At 44.3% G+C, this 17,333-nt stretch overlaps 1 protein-coding gene across 7 annotated transcripts in view; it reads left to right on the forward strand.

Moving 5' to 3' along the window:
- The window catches only part of GALNTL6 (polypeptide N-acetylgalactosaminyltransferase like 6), a 927,841-nt gene that overhangs the window by 683,199 nt on the left and 227,309 nt on the right, over positions 1-17,333 (forward strand). The window lies entirely within an intron of this gene.

A 17,333-nucleotide genomic window follows, 5' to 3' on the forward strand; every position in this document is an offset into this window, starting at 1 on the left:
GCTGCTTAGTTGATGGTGAGTCCCTCCATCCTAACAAAAGGCCAAGTACAGTTCCACTGTCCTTGATTCACATAATCAGGATAATAACAGTTTCTTCCTGCCCCAATAACCGAGAAACTGGGGCTCCTACAGCAGCCAAAGTGACCATCTAGGCAGGGTGGGTGTGCCTATGCAAATGAGATCAGCCCCTGAAGTTCTTTTCCACAACTCACCATGACTCGCCACCAGATGTCAGGATAGAGCTCATCCTGACTCTGCTTACATTTGTTACAGAGAGAGGGAAAAAAAAGTGAATTGCCTAAATTTGCCTACATATCCCTTGAAAGCAATGTTATCTCTCTATGAGAACCCTGGTCTGCCAGTCAGCATCATGCTGCTGTCTAAATAGCAACTCCTTGCTGTGGCCAGAGATCTCTTATCAAGTCCCTATGACTGGGACACTTTGAGTATCCAAATATCTCGAGTAGCTCCCCCTGCTCTCCAAATAAGTTTTCTCCAGCTATCTACACACAGAAGAGTTTGGGGAGCATCATGCTTAGAGATGACTCTTAATGGTGATAGATGCCTCTCTACTCATTTAGAGACCTCATTCCACAGACTTTTTTGTGTCTGGTTGGAACCCAACATATTCAGGTCCTAGGTTTTTGTTTTTGTTTTTAAATCAATTTCTCTTCCAAGCAATTTTTCCTTTGCTTAAAATTATGGACCAGTCACCAGACCTTCCATCACAAATATACAAGAACCTCCATAAACACAAATTTAACTTAATGGAGGAAGAATTCCTTGCACTGCCTAATCTTTTCCATATTATTATGCAAGCTTATTGTGTGGTAGGTAAATATAATCAGATATGGGTATTTTCAATTTTTGCATTTCATGTAAAGTTTGTACAGAAACGGTATCATTCAGATAAACATCAGGCTGCTTTGTGCAGCCTAGTTATTGTCACATTATGATACTGTCTTGACAAGTCCTGACCTGACTCCTGAGCCATGCTAAAGTGATCTAAACATTTTAATCTTTCTTAATCTGTTGTGTCAGCAGAATAATTATATTTCAAAATTGTTCTTGTTTAGGATATCCCTATTGAATGGCAATAAAAACATTGGATATTGACTAATAAATGTTGGCATTTTCTTAGTAAAAGTCCCAGATGTTATCAGTTTGAAACTTCATCAGATGTCTGCTATACTTTGTGTGATAAAGTATTCTGAACTGCTTTCTGAATTCCTAGCAATTTCAAGCTGTCATTGGCTCAGTGCTGCAGCCTTACTGTGCTGATTAACCAACAATGTCAGGCAGTGATGTCATTTATTTTAACAGGGAAAGGGAAAAACCCTTCAATAATGCTTGTTTTTAAAAAAGAAAAAGAAAAGGCTTCTTCTGTTGTGTGGATTGTGGACTCAGAAACTGCTCCGAGCTGGCAGGGGAGCACCATGTGGTGGGGGGGCGCCCAGATTTAACCTTGCTTCCTCCTGGCAGAGGAACTTGGGGTGGGGAGCAGCAATGTACAGATACTGCTCTTGCCGCCCCCCCTCCTCTGTGGCCCCCTAGGAGGTTGTGAAGGGGGGGGGGGAATAAGGAGCAACCCCAAGTGCTTCATACATCCAGGTCACTTTTCCCCACTTGGGCTGTGGTGTGAGGCAAGCATCAGGAGCTGCTGCTCTCCTGCCCTGCTCTTATGCAGCCTAGGTGGGGAAAGTAACCAGGATGCAGGGTGCCCTTACATTGCTCCTTCCATCACAGCCCCACAGGGGTGTAAAATGAGGAGCAGCATTCAAGATGGGGAGCTGCTCTGTACATCCAGGTCAGTTTCCCTGCATGGACACAAGAGTGGGGTGTTGTGGTTGGGGTGAAGGGAGCACTGTGAAGGGGTTGGGGTGCAGGAGGTGAGTGCAGGAGTTGGGGCAAAGGGGACACAGTGCAGGAGTTGGGGGCTTAGGATTAGGAGTGCATGAGGGAGTTTCAGGGGTTGGGGCAAAGGGGACACAGCATAGCAGTTAGGGGTGAATTGGGCACAGTGCAGGGGTTAGGGGAGCAGGGAGGAGAGGAGTGCAGGGGTTAGGGGCAAAGGGGGCACAGTGCAGGGGTTAGGGGAGCAGGGAGGTGGGGAGCCCACATGGGCCGGGGTAATGTGGGGCACCGTGTCCATGGGGAGCAGGGGTTCCAAAATGGAAGTTCACCCAGGGCACCATTTTCCCTAAGGCTGGCCCTGATGACATATCTTTTATTGGACCAAATTCTGTTGGTGGTAAGGACATGCTTTTGAGCATCTAGAAGCTTTTCCCAAGTCTGGAGAAAGTAACTAGAGTGTCTGAGCTAAATACAAAGTGGGACAGTATGATGGGGTGTTCACCCCACACAAGGCAGAGCTGGTAAATTAGGATAATTAACCTGATAAACTGCACCTGGGGAAGACTCAGGGCCTGAAGCACCGACTGAAGATGGAGCCCAGCTGGGGAGGAACAGAAGGAGTTGGCATAAAGCCAGAAGAAAGGGGATTCAGAGGAAGTAGACTGCTGTCAACTCCCTGGGAGTAGGGAGGGGGTGTTTGAGGGTAGGGAGGTCAGTAGTTCCCAGTTACTTCCTGGGAGGAGAGAGTTTGAGCTGGTACATCCAGAGGTGGGGTGGGGTGGTGGGGGGGGGGACCCAGAAGCTGTAAAAAGGAGTCCAGGGAAAGAGCAACAGCGTCCGAGGGAAAGCAGAAACATTTGCACATAAAGGATCTCTGGACTGGAACCCAAAAAAGTAGGTGGGCCAAGGTTCCCCTAACAGTCACTGGGGAAGTGGCACAGATGAGGCAATAGAGCACAGACTTGCTATGCTCTAGTGGGATTTCAGAACCCTGGAAGGAGAGAAATATAAAGACCTGGCTGAAGGGTTGAGTCCTGAAGGAGCTCCCTGAATCCTAGAGGAAGACCCTGCAGGAAGTTGCCATCAGCCTGGCAGCGTTAATCCTCAGATGTGGCCAGAATGAGGCACTCCAGCAGTGATTAGAGCACCCCATGACTAGGGCGACCAGATAGCAAGTGAGAAAAATCAGGACCCAGAGTGGGGGGGGTAATAAATGCCTATGTAAGAAAAAGCCCTGAATATCGGGACTGTCCCTGTAAAATCGTGACATCTGGTCACTCTACCCATGACAGACCGACTGGTAGGCATAAGGGGTTCACACATGCTGTAGGACAGGGGTTCTCCTTTTCCTCTTTGAGCTTCCCCCCAACATACTGTAAAAACTCCACGGCCCACTTCTGCTACAACAACTGTTTTTCTGCATATAAAAACCAGAGCCAATATTAGGGAGTAGCAAACAGGGTAACTGCCCAGGCCCCATGCTACATGGGGCCCCATGCAGCTAAATTGCTCAGGCTTTAGCTTCAGCCCTGTGTGGCGGGGCTTAACACCCTGGGCTTCAGCCCTATGCCATAGGGCTTGAGTTTTCTGCCCTGGGCCCCAGCAAATCTAATCCTGGCCCTGCTTGGCGGCCCCCCTGAAACCTGCTTGTGGGCCATGGACCCCTGGCTGAGAACCACTGCTGTAGTACACCCCTTAAAATGAAGTGGGTAATTACAGATTAGCAGGCAGTAGGGTGTGTTACAAATTGTAATGAGCCATAAAACCAGTGTCTCTGTTAAGTCCATGGTTTTTAATGTCCAGCAGAGTTTTTAATTTAAGTACCTACGCTCGTCTTTTGAAGGTGTTGTGTAGGTTTTCTTTGAGAGCAAGTACTGAGCAGTCAGATATTGAGTGATCCCTTTGTGAAAAGGGTTTGCCCACAGGTGCTACAGTATGTTTGTCTTTTCTCATTTTTCTGTGAGAGTCCATTGGAGAGCATAGTGATTGTCTGGTTCCACCCACATAGTTGTTGTAGGGGCATTTGATGCACTGGATGAAGTACATCCCATGTGTTAGGCATGTGTCATGTATGATATTCTGTATGCACAGTCATAGAAAAACCTCAAGGGACATTTTGATGGCTAGTGACATCACTCACGCTATTTTAAATTGGTGACTCCTGTGTTCGTTTTTCATTCTGTGGCTGGCCTTGATTAACAGAAAAGCACCCAAAGGCACTCCATTGTTGTTTCCTTAACATCTGTCTCATTTTAGCCTGACACAGTTTTGCAGTTAAGTCTCAATCTGTGACTCAGTGGCACACAGCCAATATAATATTGAATATGGCACATTGTATTGTGTCAAAAAATAAAGCATACAACTAACTTTCTCTAGAGTAATCTCAATCGCTTGAGCTCTATTTATTTACTTACTTACTTCTCTTTTGCTTGCATTCCAGTCTCAAACCAGGAACCAGAATTTTGTTTTACGATTTTCAGTCCAAAATAGAAGTGGAAATAATAGGCCATGTTCTGGAAAGCTGAACTCTATGGAAGAGCAAATTGTTTCTGACCACTGCTGTAATTTATAAGGCCTGTTGTCGGTAGGGCTAGGAGAACGTAATACTAGGGGTTTTTTCCCCCCATCAAAATTCCCTTCAGCTATGTTTGTTCCCTTTTGACTTCACTTTCTGCAAATACTCAAGTGATTGCGTTTTACTCCCATGAATGTTCATGGGAAGTAAAAGCCTGCATATATTACTGTTCACAGTGGAAATGGCATATTGTATATGGGATGGCACGCCATTTGACACAGCAAGGGAACTGAATACCCAAACCCCCCTGTAAGGGGTCCAGCAGAGAGGCAATTAAACAAGGCAGACAAAAAAATCTGACACTAGGACTACACGTACATTCTGTTCGTGGGAGTGTGTTGGGGAAAGTAAATGCAGTCCAAACCAAGTCACTAGGAGTCTTTCCATTAACTTCAATGGGCATTGATTTAGACCTAAATCTACTGCACCCTAATTTTTCTAGAAATAAAGCCTTAAACAAAGCCTGTGTGACTCAAAGTCGAAGGGTTTACAGTTTGTTAGAGAATTATGAACTATACTTCTCTTTAAACTGCTATCCTTGCTCACTCTGAAAGCTCCGAAGCCCAGGCACTTATTCAAACCCTCCCTTAGATTACACTTGTTCATTCAATCAAGGAACAGAAACAATACTTCATGATTTTTTTGTGACCATTGACTGACATACTTGAAATTTCCGTTATCCGATACTAACTGTTCATGATCAAATCACAGAATTAAAAGTCTTGTAAAATATTGTTGTGTAATTATCAAAAATTAATACAGCTGCAGAAACTTCAGCTTGCTCGTGCATGGTCTGCAAGCTGAAAAAGAAACTACGTTTGAGAAAATTATTTGTTATGAATTACTCGCACAGCTTTAGCTGTCAGCTAAAGAGTTGATCCCTACAGCTAAGAGACCATGCCAACTACTGTGGATGAGTCTTGCTTTTTTTTAATTGCTTCTCTTTACCTACTTTTACAAGGCATTTTTTCAGTTCTGTGTCCTGATGGTTGGCTGCTCAAGTGACAAGAACTGTCAATGGTTATAGTGGGTAATTATGCTGATGCCTGCAGACAATCCATCATGGTGGATTTTGCATGTGGCTGCTGGTAATTAATCATGGAGCAGCAGTTACACAGCAGAGAGGAAATTTATCTTCTAAAGGGCAGTACAGGGTTGGAGCATGAGGAATGATGAGTCTATAGATGATAGCTCTTGTTTACCAATCAATCTTTCCATTTTTTTCCCTTTTTAAAATCATATACAGAGCCTGGTGAAATCATTCACAGAATTGATAAGGGGTCAGGGTGGGGGGGAAAAACCCATTTGAAGAGCTCTCTTAGCACTCTTAATTATTAATACATTCCTTTTTAGTATGGAATGGAAGGTAAGAATTGGATCCTGCACAATTAATGTGATAGCATAGTTCAAATAGTTCTGTGATGGGGGAGAAAGGAAATAATACTAGGGCTGAACATAAGAGAGACAAATATTGCTTGCCATACTCAAAAAGCAGTAGTCTCATGGAAGTGATTGCCTTGCAAGATATATGAAAGCTTCCCCTAAAATTTTCAGTCGCCATTTAGCTCCTGGATCATATGGCATAGTGCTGTGGTACCGATAAGACCTGATGCCTAATAAATATTGGCCTCCTTTTGCTGTTCCATGGATAGTTCCCAGCAATGATGGATTAGCCACTGGGCCAACGGGACCTGTGCCCAGAGGTCCCGGCCAACTGTGGGGGCCCATAAAAATTCGCTTCCAGGGAGTGGAAGCTTGGAATCCCAGCCACTGGGCAGGCAGGGTGAGGGAAGCCCTTCCCCTCCCCAGCCCCTCCCCCGTGGCTCCCGTCCCCATAGACAGACAGGGCAGGAGAAGCCCCAACCCTGGTTCCCTGCAGAAATGTGGGGGGTGGGAACCCCAGCACCTGGACCTCTGCTGTGGCCATGGGATTGGAGGAGCTCTCACTGCCTGCTGCAGCCCCTGGGCCATGGTGTGGGGACTGAGCTTCTCTGGTCTTGGGGCTGTAGAAAGCAAAGGGGGTTGCGGGGCAGAATTGGGGAGGCCCAGGGTGCAACAAGGGAAGGCCCTGGGGAAGGGGCAGAAAGGGGAGGGGCTTTGGGCAGAATTGGGGGTAAGGACAGAGGCAGAAGGGATGGGGAGGGGCTGCCCCCACTTGTTCTGGCCCAGGGCCCCAGAAAACCTTAATCCGCCTCTGGTCCTGAGCGCTATACTTTTCTGAAGATTTTACCTTTCTGTCTTCTACCATGATGAAGCTCCATGTTGGACCTCAGCTTATTATATTTGAGGTTAAATATACAGCTGTGTAAGGTACATGTACCTTGAAATGTTCAATGCAGTTGCCTCCCTTTTTGGAAACTGTCCTCATTGTTGGACTGCTTCTCATTCTTAGGCAGTTGGGTATGTTAATGATTGGTGTTCCTTCATGATAAGTTGCTAGACAAGTGATTGTGAGGGTGCAATCCTTGCCAGCCACTATTAAGTCCAATGATTTTCTGGAGTCAAAGGGCTACTTGGAGACTAAAATTAACACCCTAGCATCTTTCATATGTGCCATTGGTATTAAATATACTGTTTGCCTAGGGAGAAGTTTCATGTGTTGGATAATGTGACAAATATATACACAAATATCTGCCACCATACTTTTTCAATGTATCCAAGGACAATTGATACCCCAGCATTTCATCCACATTGAGACACTGAATGCACTGTCCCCAACAAGGATGGAGACTCCAAGACATTTGGAGTTGCAACTGGCTACAGGCAGCAGGGGAAGTCAAACCCACTAGAGCGCTTGCAGCTACTTGGTAGTTATGTGACTTCTCTTTGGTTCTTGTGGAGCCATTGTCCTCCAGGCAGCAATGCAGTTTTACTTCTGCAACATCAGAGTTACAGGACTACAAAGCACTGGCAGTGTCCCATCACCTTTGATGGATTCAGGCAAATGTAGTGGTTCCCAGAATAGGGCAGCAGATACTCAGGTAGTAGTAGTGAAGATGCATGGAGAAGGGAAAGGAGCATCAGCATTCATTATTGTGATCTCAAAGTACCACCAACACTCTACCATCTCTCATACAATGTCTCGAAGACCTTATTCACCTGTGACCTCATGTCCTTCCATATATTAATATTTTTTCTGTTCCTTTTTCCTTTTCCCTCCCCTTCTTCACCCTACTCAACTGTTGTTCTACCCTTCTCTGATGTTGGCAGACGGTGCCTACAGATTATGTGTACTTTTTTGGGATAACTGAAAAGTATCATAAAATATATGGCCATAATATTGACCTCTTGTCAATAATTGACCAATCTCAGAGCTCTCATTTGTGCAAGCTCATCTTTACATCTGGGATTTCTGCCACTGGAGACAAGATGTCCAACCCTTGCCCCATGATGGCTCTTATGATTTATAGTGAACTAAGCAAATCAGTGGAAAGGCTAGACTGGGAGCCAATCCGGAGCAGCCAGCAGTGAGTTCACTACTATAGCCTATCCCCATCTCTACAAGGTACAGTTTAGTCATAGCAGGAAGATCAGACAGGACTCCACCCCTTTGTCCATTTCATGGCATGCTAAATAAAGCCTGACCTGGCTCAAAAACATGTGGACAAGGGTAATCCAGTGGATACTTTCAAGAAAGTGTACTTTATTAAAGGCTGAAAGATGCTCATCAAACACTCTTAAGCGAAGTTAAGCTGTCATGGGATAAGGAGGAAGGTCGTTTTATGGATCAGTAACTGGTTACGAGATAGGAAACAAATGGTAGGAATAAATGCCAGTTTTCAAAATGGAGAGAGGTAAATAGTAGTGCCACTCAGAAGTCTGTACTTGGACCAGTGCTGTTCAATGTATTTATCACTTTTCCAGATCATTTATTAACAGTGAGGTGGCAAAATTTGCAGACATTAACTATCTTGAGTAATTCTGTAAGTCCAAAGCAGACTGCGAAGAGTTACAGAGGAATCTCACAAAACTGGGTGACTGGGCAACAAAACAGCAGATGAAATCAATGTTGATAAATGCAAAGTAATACACGCTGGAAAACATAATCCCAACTATACATACAAAATGATGGGGTCTAATTTAGCTGTTACCACTCAGGAAAGAGATCTTGGAGTCATTGTGGATAATTTTCTGAAAACATCCGCTTCGTGTGCAGCGGCAGTCAAAAAAGCTAACAGAACCATTAGGAAAGGGATAGGCAATAAGACAGAAAATATCATAATGCCTCTATATAAATCCATGGTGTACACACATCGTAAATATTGCATGCAGATCTGGTTGCCCTATCTCAAAAAAGATATGTTGGAATTGGAGAAGGTACAGAGAAGGGCAACAAAAATGATGAGATGTACAGAACAGCTTCCGTATGAGGAGATATTAAAAAGATTGGGACTTTTCAGCTTGGAAAAGAGATGACTAAGGGGGAATATGATAGAGATCTATAAAATCTGGACTGGTGTGGAGAAAGTGAATAAGAAAATGTTATTTACGCTTCACATAATGCAAGCATATGAAATTAATAGGCAGCAGATTTAAAACAAACAAAAGGAAGTACTGTTTCACACAAGGCACAATTAACCTGTGGAATTCTTTGCCAGGGGATGTTGTGAAGGACAGGACTATAACAGGGTTCAAAAAAGAACTAGATATGTTCTGGAGGATCGGGCCATCAATGGGTATTAACCAGGATGGGCAGGAATGCAACACCGTGTTCTGAGTGTCCCTAGCCTCTGTTTGCCAGATGCTGGGAGTGGATTATAGGGGATGGATCACTTGATTGCCTGTTCTGTTCATTCCCTCTGGGGCACCGGACATTGATCATTGTCTGAACACAGGATCTTGGACTAGGTGGACCATTGGTCTGACGCAGTATGGCCATTGGTATGAGACATAATTTCTCTTTTGTTGTTTATCTATATTTACACAGTTTCCCCTTTTGGGCCCTAAACAGCCAGTATTGGGGGTTTTTCATTTCCTTTAGGAATAAAATTGATGTTACAAGTCAAGTATATTTTTTTGGTGCAATCCAGTTTAGTTGTAAAGAATGTACTCAAAGTCCTGTTTCCCTGAACACAGTAGAAACAAATAGCAAGCTGTTTCCTCCCTCAAAAATCCAAGTCTGCCTTCCAGCAAATACAATTGCATACCCCCAAGGATCTGTGTCTCTGCTCCCTCTCAGGACCACACTCAAGACTGCCCTTCTTGCTGTCTGTTGGCATTTTGGTTGCTTTCTGCCTTTAGGGTTGACAACCCTCCAGGAATTAAAGATTAATCTTTAAAGTGCCATGTGATGGAACTTCCAGGAGTACATCCAACCAAAACTGACAACCCTATCTGCCTCACGCTCATGCTCATAACCCCATTCACTGCATTTGCAGTCGGTTCCAGGGAAATGCTTTTGCCCACATGGTTTAGCTTCTGATCAGCCTTGCCATGTAGCTCATTGCCTTGGGTGATGGCTTCCTATTGTTTCAGCTGTCATTACACAAAGGGCCTTGAAATGCTTCTTCCATTTAGCCTGAATGAAGGTTGGTTAGTACCATCGACTTTAATCAGGTCTGTGGTTGATCTATAGATCAGACATGCTTGATGGCAATCTTGGCACCTTCTAGCACAACAATACAAAATAAAATGAGCAGCTATCTGTTCTTCCAACCTGCCCTTGGTCAAACCCAAAATACACATCAGAGATCCTCTTCATTATGTTTACGGATATGATCTGGTTTTCCAGGTTACCTCCATTCTGCCAGTACTTCATAGTCATAGTTTCTAAAGCCTTCTACACAATGTAGATGTTTGTACATGTATTTAATCAAACTTTAGTTGCTTGTGTCTAATTAGTTCTTAGATTACTGCAAACATCCTTATTTTAACACTGTCCAATTTAATACAGTAGATATACATCTCCCTATCTCTATTTTGTAGTGCTACAGATGTAATTTTGTAAATAGCAAACATTCTTATCATACTTCTCTTAAATGTCTGAAATCTGTAACAGCAAGTAACCTTGTCTGCACTCTTACTGTCAGAACAGATCCCCATCTGCTGGCACGTCTATGGCTATCAATTGCAGCCACTCTCAAGTTAGCTTTTTAAGACCCTGAGTTCCTAAAGGCTGTTTTTTGTTCATTTTCTGTGACGGTTGGTCAGTACTTGTTGCCTCCAATATTAACAAGTAAGCATGTTTTGCTCAACTGGGGTCATATTTAAGGGTGTTAGGCAACTCCCCTTTGCTCCCCTGGATGTAGGGAATACAGTAAGGTAGACCCCAATAAAGGATTGTTGCCCAAGAAGAGCAGAGGTTTGGGGTGGGTATTATTTGTTTGGAGTCTTCTGGAGACCCAAAAAGGGAGGACTCAGAGGGAGGAAAAACAGACAGAGAAGGAAGAAAGTCAGGTACAGCCGCATCTTGATAGGGAGAGATAATTTGCATGCTCACAGGTCTGATTCTCCAACCCTTATGTTTCATGCTGAGTAATACTGTATCACTCTCACATCACTCCACGGCATGCATTGGAACTCCTAATGTGAAAGGAGTACTCCTTGTAACTAAGTTACACAACTGGGCCTTCAGGTTTAATTTTCTCTCTCCAAATTCTGGCATGCTGTCAAGAAGAGAGATGGTCTTTCTGATCTCCTAATAATTCTTCCCTTCCCCGCACCTTTCCCCCACAAGAAAATGGCCATGGGTTGTGCTAGAACTGCTGCCTGGGGGGAGGCTAGCCCCCAGCCCTGCCCCGATAGCCAGAGGCCCCAACCTTTCTGTGCCCCCCACCGCCGGAGCCCACAGCCCGGGCCGGAGCCATGGCACAGGGCAGGGAAGAGCCTCAGAACGGGATAAGAGCCACGGGGTAAGAGGGAAGGTTTTCTCATAGATTAAAAGATAGGAAACAAAGGGTAGGTATAAATGGTCAGTTTTCAGAATGGAGAGGGGTAAATAGTGGTGTCCCCCCAGGGATCTGTTCTGGGACCAGTCCTATTCAACATATTCATAAATCATCTGGAAAAAGCGGTAAATAGTGAAGTAGCAAAATTTGCAGATGATACAAAATTACTAAAGATCGTTAAGACGGGGAAGAGCTACAAAAGGATGTCTCAAAACTGGGTGACTGGGCAACAAAATGGCAGATGAAATTTAATGTTGATAAATCCAAAGTAATGCACATTGGAAAGCATAATCCCAACTATACATATAAAATGATGGGGTCTAAATTAGCTGTTATCACTTAAGAAAGAGATCTTGGAGTCATTGTGGATAGTTCTCTGCAAACATCCAGTCAATGTGCAGCAGCAGTCAAAAAAGCAAACCGAATGCTTGGAATAATTAAGAAAGGGATAGATAATGACAGAAAATATCATCTTGCCTCTATATAAATCCATGATATGCCCACATCTTGAATACTGTGTGCTGATGTAGTCACCCCATCTCAAAAAAGACATATTGGAATTGGAAAAGGTTCAGAAAAGGGTAGCAAAAATTATTAGGGGTATGGAACAGCTTCTGTATGAGGAGAGATTAATAAGACTGGGACTTTTCAGCTTGGAAAAGAGACTGCTAAGAGGAGATATGATTGAGGTCTATAAAATCATGACTGGTGTAGAGAAAGTAGATAAGGAAGTAGGGGTCACCAAATGAAATTAATAGGCAGCAGGTTTAAAACAAATAAAAGGAAGTATTTCTTCATGTAGCGCACAGTCAACTTGTGGAACTCCTTGCCAGAGGATGTTGTGAAGGTCAAGATCATGACAGGGTTCAAAAAAGAACTAGATAAATTCATGGAGGATAGGTCCATCAATGGGTATTAGCCAGGATGGACAGGAATGGTGTCCTTAGCCTCTGCTTGCCAGAAGCTGGGAATGAGCGACGGCGGATGGATCACTTGATGATTACCTGTTCTGTTCATTCCCTCTGGGGCACCTGGCACTGGCCACTGTTGGCAGACAGGATACTGGGCTAGATGGATCCTTGGACTGACCCAGTAGGGCCATTCTTATGTTATTATTACTTTCACATCCCCACACGCGGAGCTGAGCTGGGTATAGAACAATGTTTTTAATACTGTGTTTTGCCTTTCATATGTTATACGCTGAAGAAAAGTATTAAGTAAACATGCTATGAAATTTAAAATATAGGCATAAAAGATATTGCTGTAAAGAGTTGAATCTGATCATAAACAGGTCAGATTAAGGTTGTAAGGGCCAGGTATATGTTGAGTCTGTTTCGGGGGGCAGAAAACCTCTATAAAGAAGAGCGGCAGAGATGTAGTCCTAATCAGAGATTTTTATGTATTGTGTGTGGGAAAACTGGTATCGTATAAGGGCTAAGGAAGGGAAGCTGGAGCTACTGCCTACTATCCAACTCATGTTCGTTTTCTGTTATCTTGGCCTCCTACTCACCACCCCTATCCACATCACTATCTGTCTGCAGAACTGTAATTAAACATTTTAGTGCCTGGGGCGAGCAAGCATATTTGTGTGCCCTACAGGCAACTCAGGTGGGGGGACATGCAGGATTATGTCCTGTCTCCCCCACCCAGTTTCTGACTTCCATTTAGCACAGGCTCTTTCAAACTGTGGGATGCACCCCACTGTTTGAAAAGTTGTGTCTTGCCAGGAGCCGTCGGATCGTAAGCTGGTGGCAGCTGCCCGGCTTCTCGGGCCCCCGACTCTCTGTGCTATGGGACCCGGGGCACTGGCTAGCTGCCCAGCATCTCTCCCTGCCCTGCTCCCCAAGCCAGCTTCCTCTGCACAGCTAGGCAGGGAGGGCAGTACAACTCCGAGCTGTGTCCCTGACATACTCTAGCCTCTGCCCCGGAGGAGCCTGGTACTGGACAGTGACACCCCCTGGAGCTGGGCTCTGCCATGGAGCTTGGCTACCATGAGATGCTCCCCCAGGTGCTCCCTGCAGAACTTATCCCCCTGAGGCCACCTGCATCTCAGCTAGGGTTGGCAATCCTCCAGGATTGTCCTGGAGTCTCCAGGAAATAAGGATTAATCTTTAATTAAAGATTATGTCATGTGATGAAACCTCCAGGAATATGTCCAACCAAAATTGGCAGCCTGGTCACACCCTGCTCTCTGCCCAGGAACTTGCCATTGCAGTCGATTTCACTCTTCCCACACTCCCTGTGCGCAGAGTGGAACCGCCCCTTGCTCCCTTGGCTGCCCTACCCCAGCCCCATGGCTTCCGAGCTCATGGCCACACAGCCCAACCCCAGTGTCCAGCCCAGGCACTGGGGTCAGATAGCTGCTGCCAGGATGGACTCACTCCTGCCAGCTCCAGAAACTAAGGTGCTTAGAACAGAGCAAACCCTAGGGTTATCATATTTCAAGTTCCCAAATAGAGGACACTGCAAGGGATAGAGGGAGGGGAAACGGAACGGGGGTGCTGAATGGGGTATTTGTGGGGAGTGCTGGAGGGGTATGTGTGTACTTGCAGGGGGTATTTGGGGTGGCACTGGAGAGGGAGCAGCATCGCACTCCCTGTCATAGTGTTAGGGTGGCTGGCACAGGCCCAGGACGCAGTGCCAGCCCGTCAGCACCTCTCTGCAGGTCCCTTCCCCTTCCCAGGCCAGGGAGCCAGTGGCATTCAGTGCCCTGCTCACCTGCCAGCACCACCACCATGGTCCTAGCTCTGCAATGACAGCCTGCTATAGCTGGGGTCACTGGGTCCCTACCACATGGCAAGTAATATCTGTAGGTAGAAAGAAGTGCAGATTGAGAATTTTGCAACACAGAGAGCAGAAAATAAAATTAGAAACAACAACATTTGGCAGGCAAGCATAGGTTGACAGGTGATCTTGCTCTCATTCAAGTCAGTGAGAGTTTTACAGTTGAATTCAATGGGATTTCTTTAATCCATTTCCCTTTAATGAAAGGGAGCTTGCAATACGTACTTATAAAAGAAATCATCACCTGATGAAAAGTAAGATTTTCATTGTAGCCCTGCTCATTTTAGTCCTAATCAGTGAGTAGTACTACCAATTAGCTTCAAAGTTCTTAGCCCCCACTCACTCAAAGAGCCCTTCTTGTGATTCTCAGTCTCTTCCTCTCTTTCTTACTTGTTTTCAAAATTCTCTTGACTGTTAACATCACTCCAAGGCGAAAAGGAGCTTCCTCTTGAAGATGATTTCCCTGCCCTTCATCTGGTCTCAGTACAATGGGGCCATCACATGATTCATTATGAAGTGAGTTGACTCTTAAAGTAGCAGTGTAGCAAGTGTGCAAAACTCTGACCTCAAGAAAGCCACTTTAATTGAAGTCGGTATATTGTAGTCCAGCAAACAGAATGGCATGGATGCAATCTTGAGTTTATAAATGTATGAATTAACATAGTGTCTTTAATTTATAATAGAGAAGACAGCCACAAAATATTTTCAGACTACAACCCAGCTGTTTGACATCAATTTCAACACAAGATTCATAAAGTAAGTGAATGAGGGATGAGTTTTGGGAAGACTTTGGATACAAGAATATCATATACTGTAGCATTAAACTTCACAGAAATTTAAAATCTAGGGGATGCTACCAAGCTCAAAGATGAATAAATATATTCATAGTAGTGTCCCATTGCACTAGACCAAGTATTTTTTTTGCCTACTAGTGTACATCCTATTTAAAATTTGAAGAAATCTGCTTTTCACAATGCTTCTTCCAAGTTACTGAGTTGCTGTCCATCACCGCACTAAAAGATCAGTCTTCATTTGGCACAAAATCAGAGCTCTGTCTAAACTATAAATAAGGCTACAATTTAGGCACAGGTATTTTTAGTAAGTCACAAACAGGTCACGGGCAATAACCAAAAAGTTATGGCTAGTGAGTTGTCTGTGACTTTTACTAAAAATACCCGTGCCTAAATCTTAGATGCTGGGGGCAGGGGTGCTCCAGTGGATGCTTCTGGGGGGGTGGGGGCCAGCCCTAGGTCCCGGACCCTGCCGCTGCTGCTCTAGGCAGTTTCTGCAGTTGCAGAAATCACGGAATCCGTGAAAGACTTGCAGCCTTAACTATAAATAAAATGCTCCAAAGTGGTATTTTAATGCTGTTTGTTTGTTGTGGCAAAGAATTTGCCCATTCTGTTGGAGGGTGAAAGGTATACTAATTGTTCCCTCTGTTTTGCTAGCTACAAGAGGTTCCCATTAATTATATTCGGGTGTATCCTCTTTTCAAAATATCAGAGACTCATAGAAGATTAGGGTTGGAAGAGACCTCAGGAGGTCATCTAGTCCAACCCCTTGCTCAAAGCAGGACCAACCCCAACTAAATCATCCCAGCCAGGGCGCTGGGCCTTAAAAGCCTCTGGAGGAGAAAATATATTTGATCATTTTAACCTGAACCATTATTTTATTACTCTATATGCTGTAGAGCAAGGGTGTCCAGCCTGTGGCCCTTGGGGCTCATAATTATGGCGATTGTACTACGAAGAAACTTTGTGTTGGTATTTGATTATAAAAATGTGTTCCCTAATACCTGTAGCTTTCTCAGAAGGAGTTGGGGAGCAAAGCAACCCTTGAGAAGGGATTTGGGAATCCAGGTTTTTGATCCTGGGAAAACTGGAATGCGTGTGCGGAGGAGGGCATGAGCTGAATACCTGGGGACTGTGTGGTAGAAGGCAAAATTTGGGGCCTCCTAGGATGTTGCAGATGTTTCCTTCAGTGATTAGGGCTGAGGAGGGGGGTTTTGTAGGGGAGGGATTGGGGAAGAAGGAAGAAATAGGTATATTTCTGAGGGTTTGGGATTCTAAGAGTAGGACTTGGAAATGGTGGATTCATATTTCACCTCCAAACCCAGCTGGTAATCAGGAAGAGCAGCTTTGAATCTAAATTTTAGTGTAAGCTCAGAGCTGCTTGTAGGCTCTTACGTTTTTGGATTTAAGGTCTTCAGTCAGTTTCTTAAGAATTTAGGGGAGAGGAGAGCAAAGTGGGGGCTGGAGAAGAAAAATAGCAACTTTAAATTGCCCCTTACCACCTTATTGTAGTCCTTCCTCCGCTCTAACTCCCCAGAGCAGAAAAGCAGCATCACTACTGTAGATTTTAATAACTCCACTGCAAAAATATACAGTTCTTTCTATCCCAACCAAGATGTTGGCTGGATGTTTCTCTCTTTTTTTGCAATGAAGTGGGAGTAGGCAAGAGGTGGTTTTGCAAGCAGAGGTGGGTTGGAATGAACTGCTGATTCTAGGATGGAAAAATAATGAAATACTTCGGGAAATAAAATGAAATGCTGGAGTCTCCCATTCCCTCTATTGCCCTATTCTCCTTTGGCTTTGACTTTTTATTTCTAGATTTAGATATTTCAATTTATACATGTTTAAATTTTTATAAAAATTTTACATACATTTGATATCTAGTGGATTTTTGCATATGGTTGTGCTCCCAGCCAGTAAGTTTGTTTTGTGGGAGTTTAGCATGGTGGTGGAAGGTAATTTGGTAAAGGGGAAGTCAGAGTTATGGCTGTAGTATGTGCTCTGTGGTGTATGGCTGTTGTGATACTGGTAAAGTGAAGAGAAGGAGTACTTGTGGCACCTTAGAGACTAACCAATTTATTTGAGCATAAGCTTTCGTGAGCTACAGCTCACTTCATTGGATGCATACTGTGAAGGAGGAGCAATTTTTTTGTGTAGAGAAACAATGTGTTTTGAAAGATATCAGTCAACAAAAATGATACACTTTTACTATTGCATCACCATGTATTTTATTGTTGCTCTATATCACTTAATTTGGCTCAGATTTTTTTTTTCCATTTCCTTTCCCAGTCATGCAAGGGCCCTGTTGAATCCAGTGGAAAGAACAACAAAAATAGAGACACTGGGCCTGATTTCCTTTCTCTGTGTGTGTGTGTGTGTCTGTGTGTCTGTGTCTGTGTCTGCCTTGTGTAATCACTGACACCTGCGCAAAGCAGACATAAA

This window comes from Natator depressus, chromosome 4 (assembly GCF_965152275.1).
Source record: "Natator depressus isolate rNatDep1 chromosome 4, rNatDep2.hap1, whole genome shotgun sequence".
NCBI lineage: Eukaryota > Metazoa > Chordata > Testudines > Cheloniidae > Natator > Natator depressus.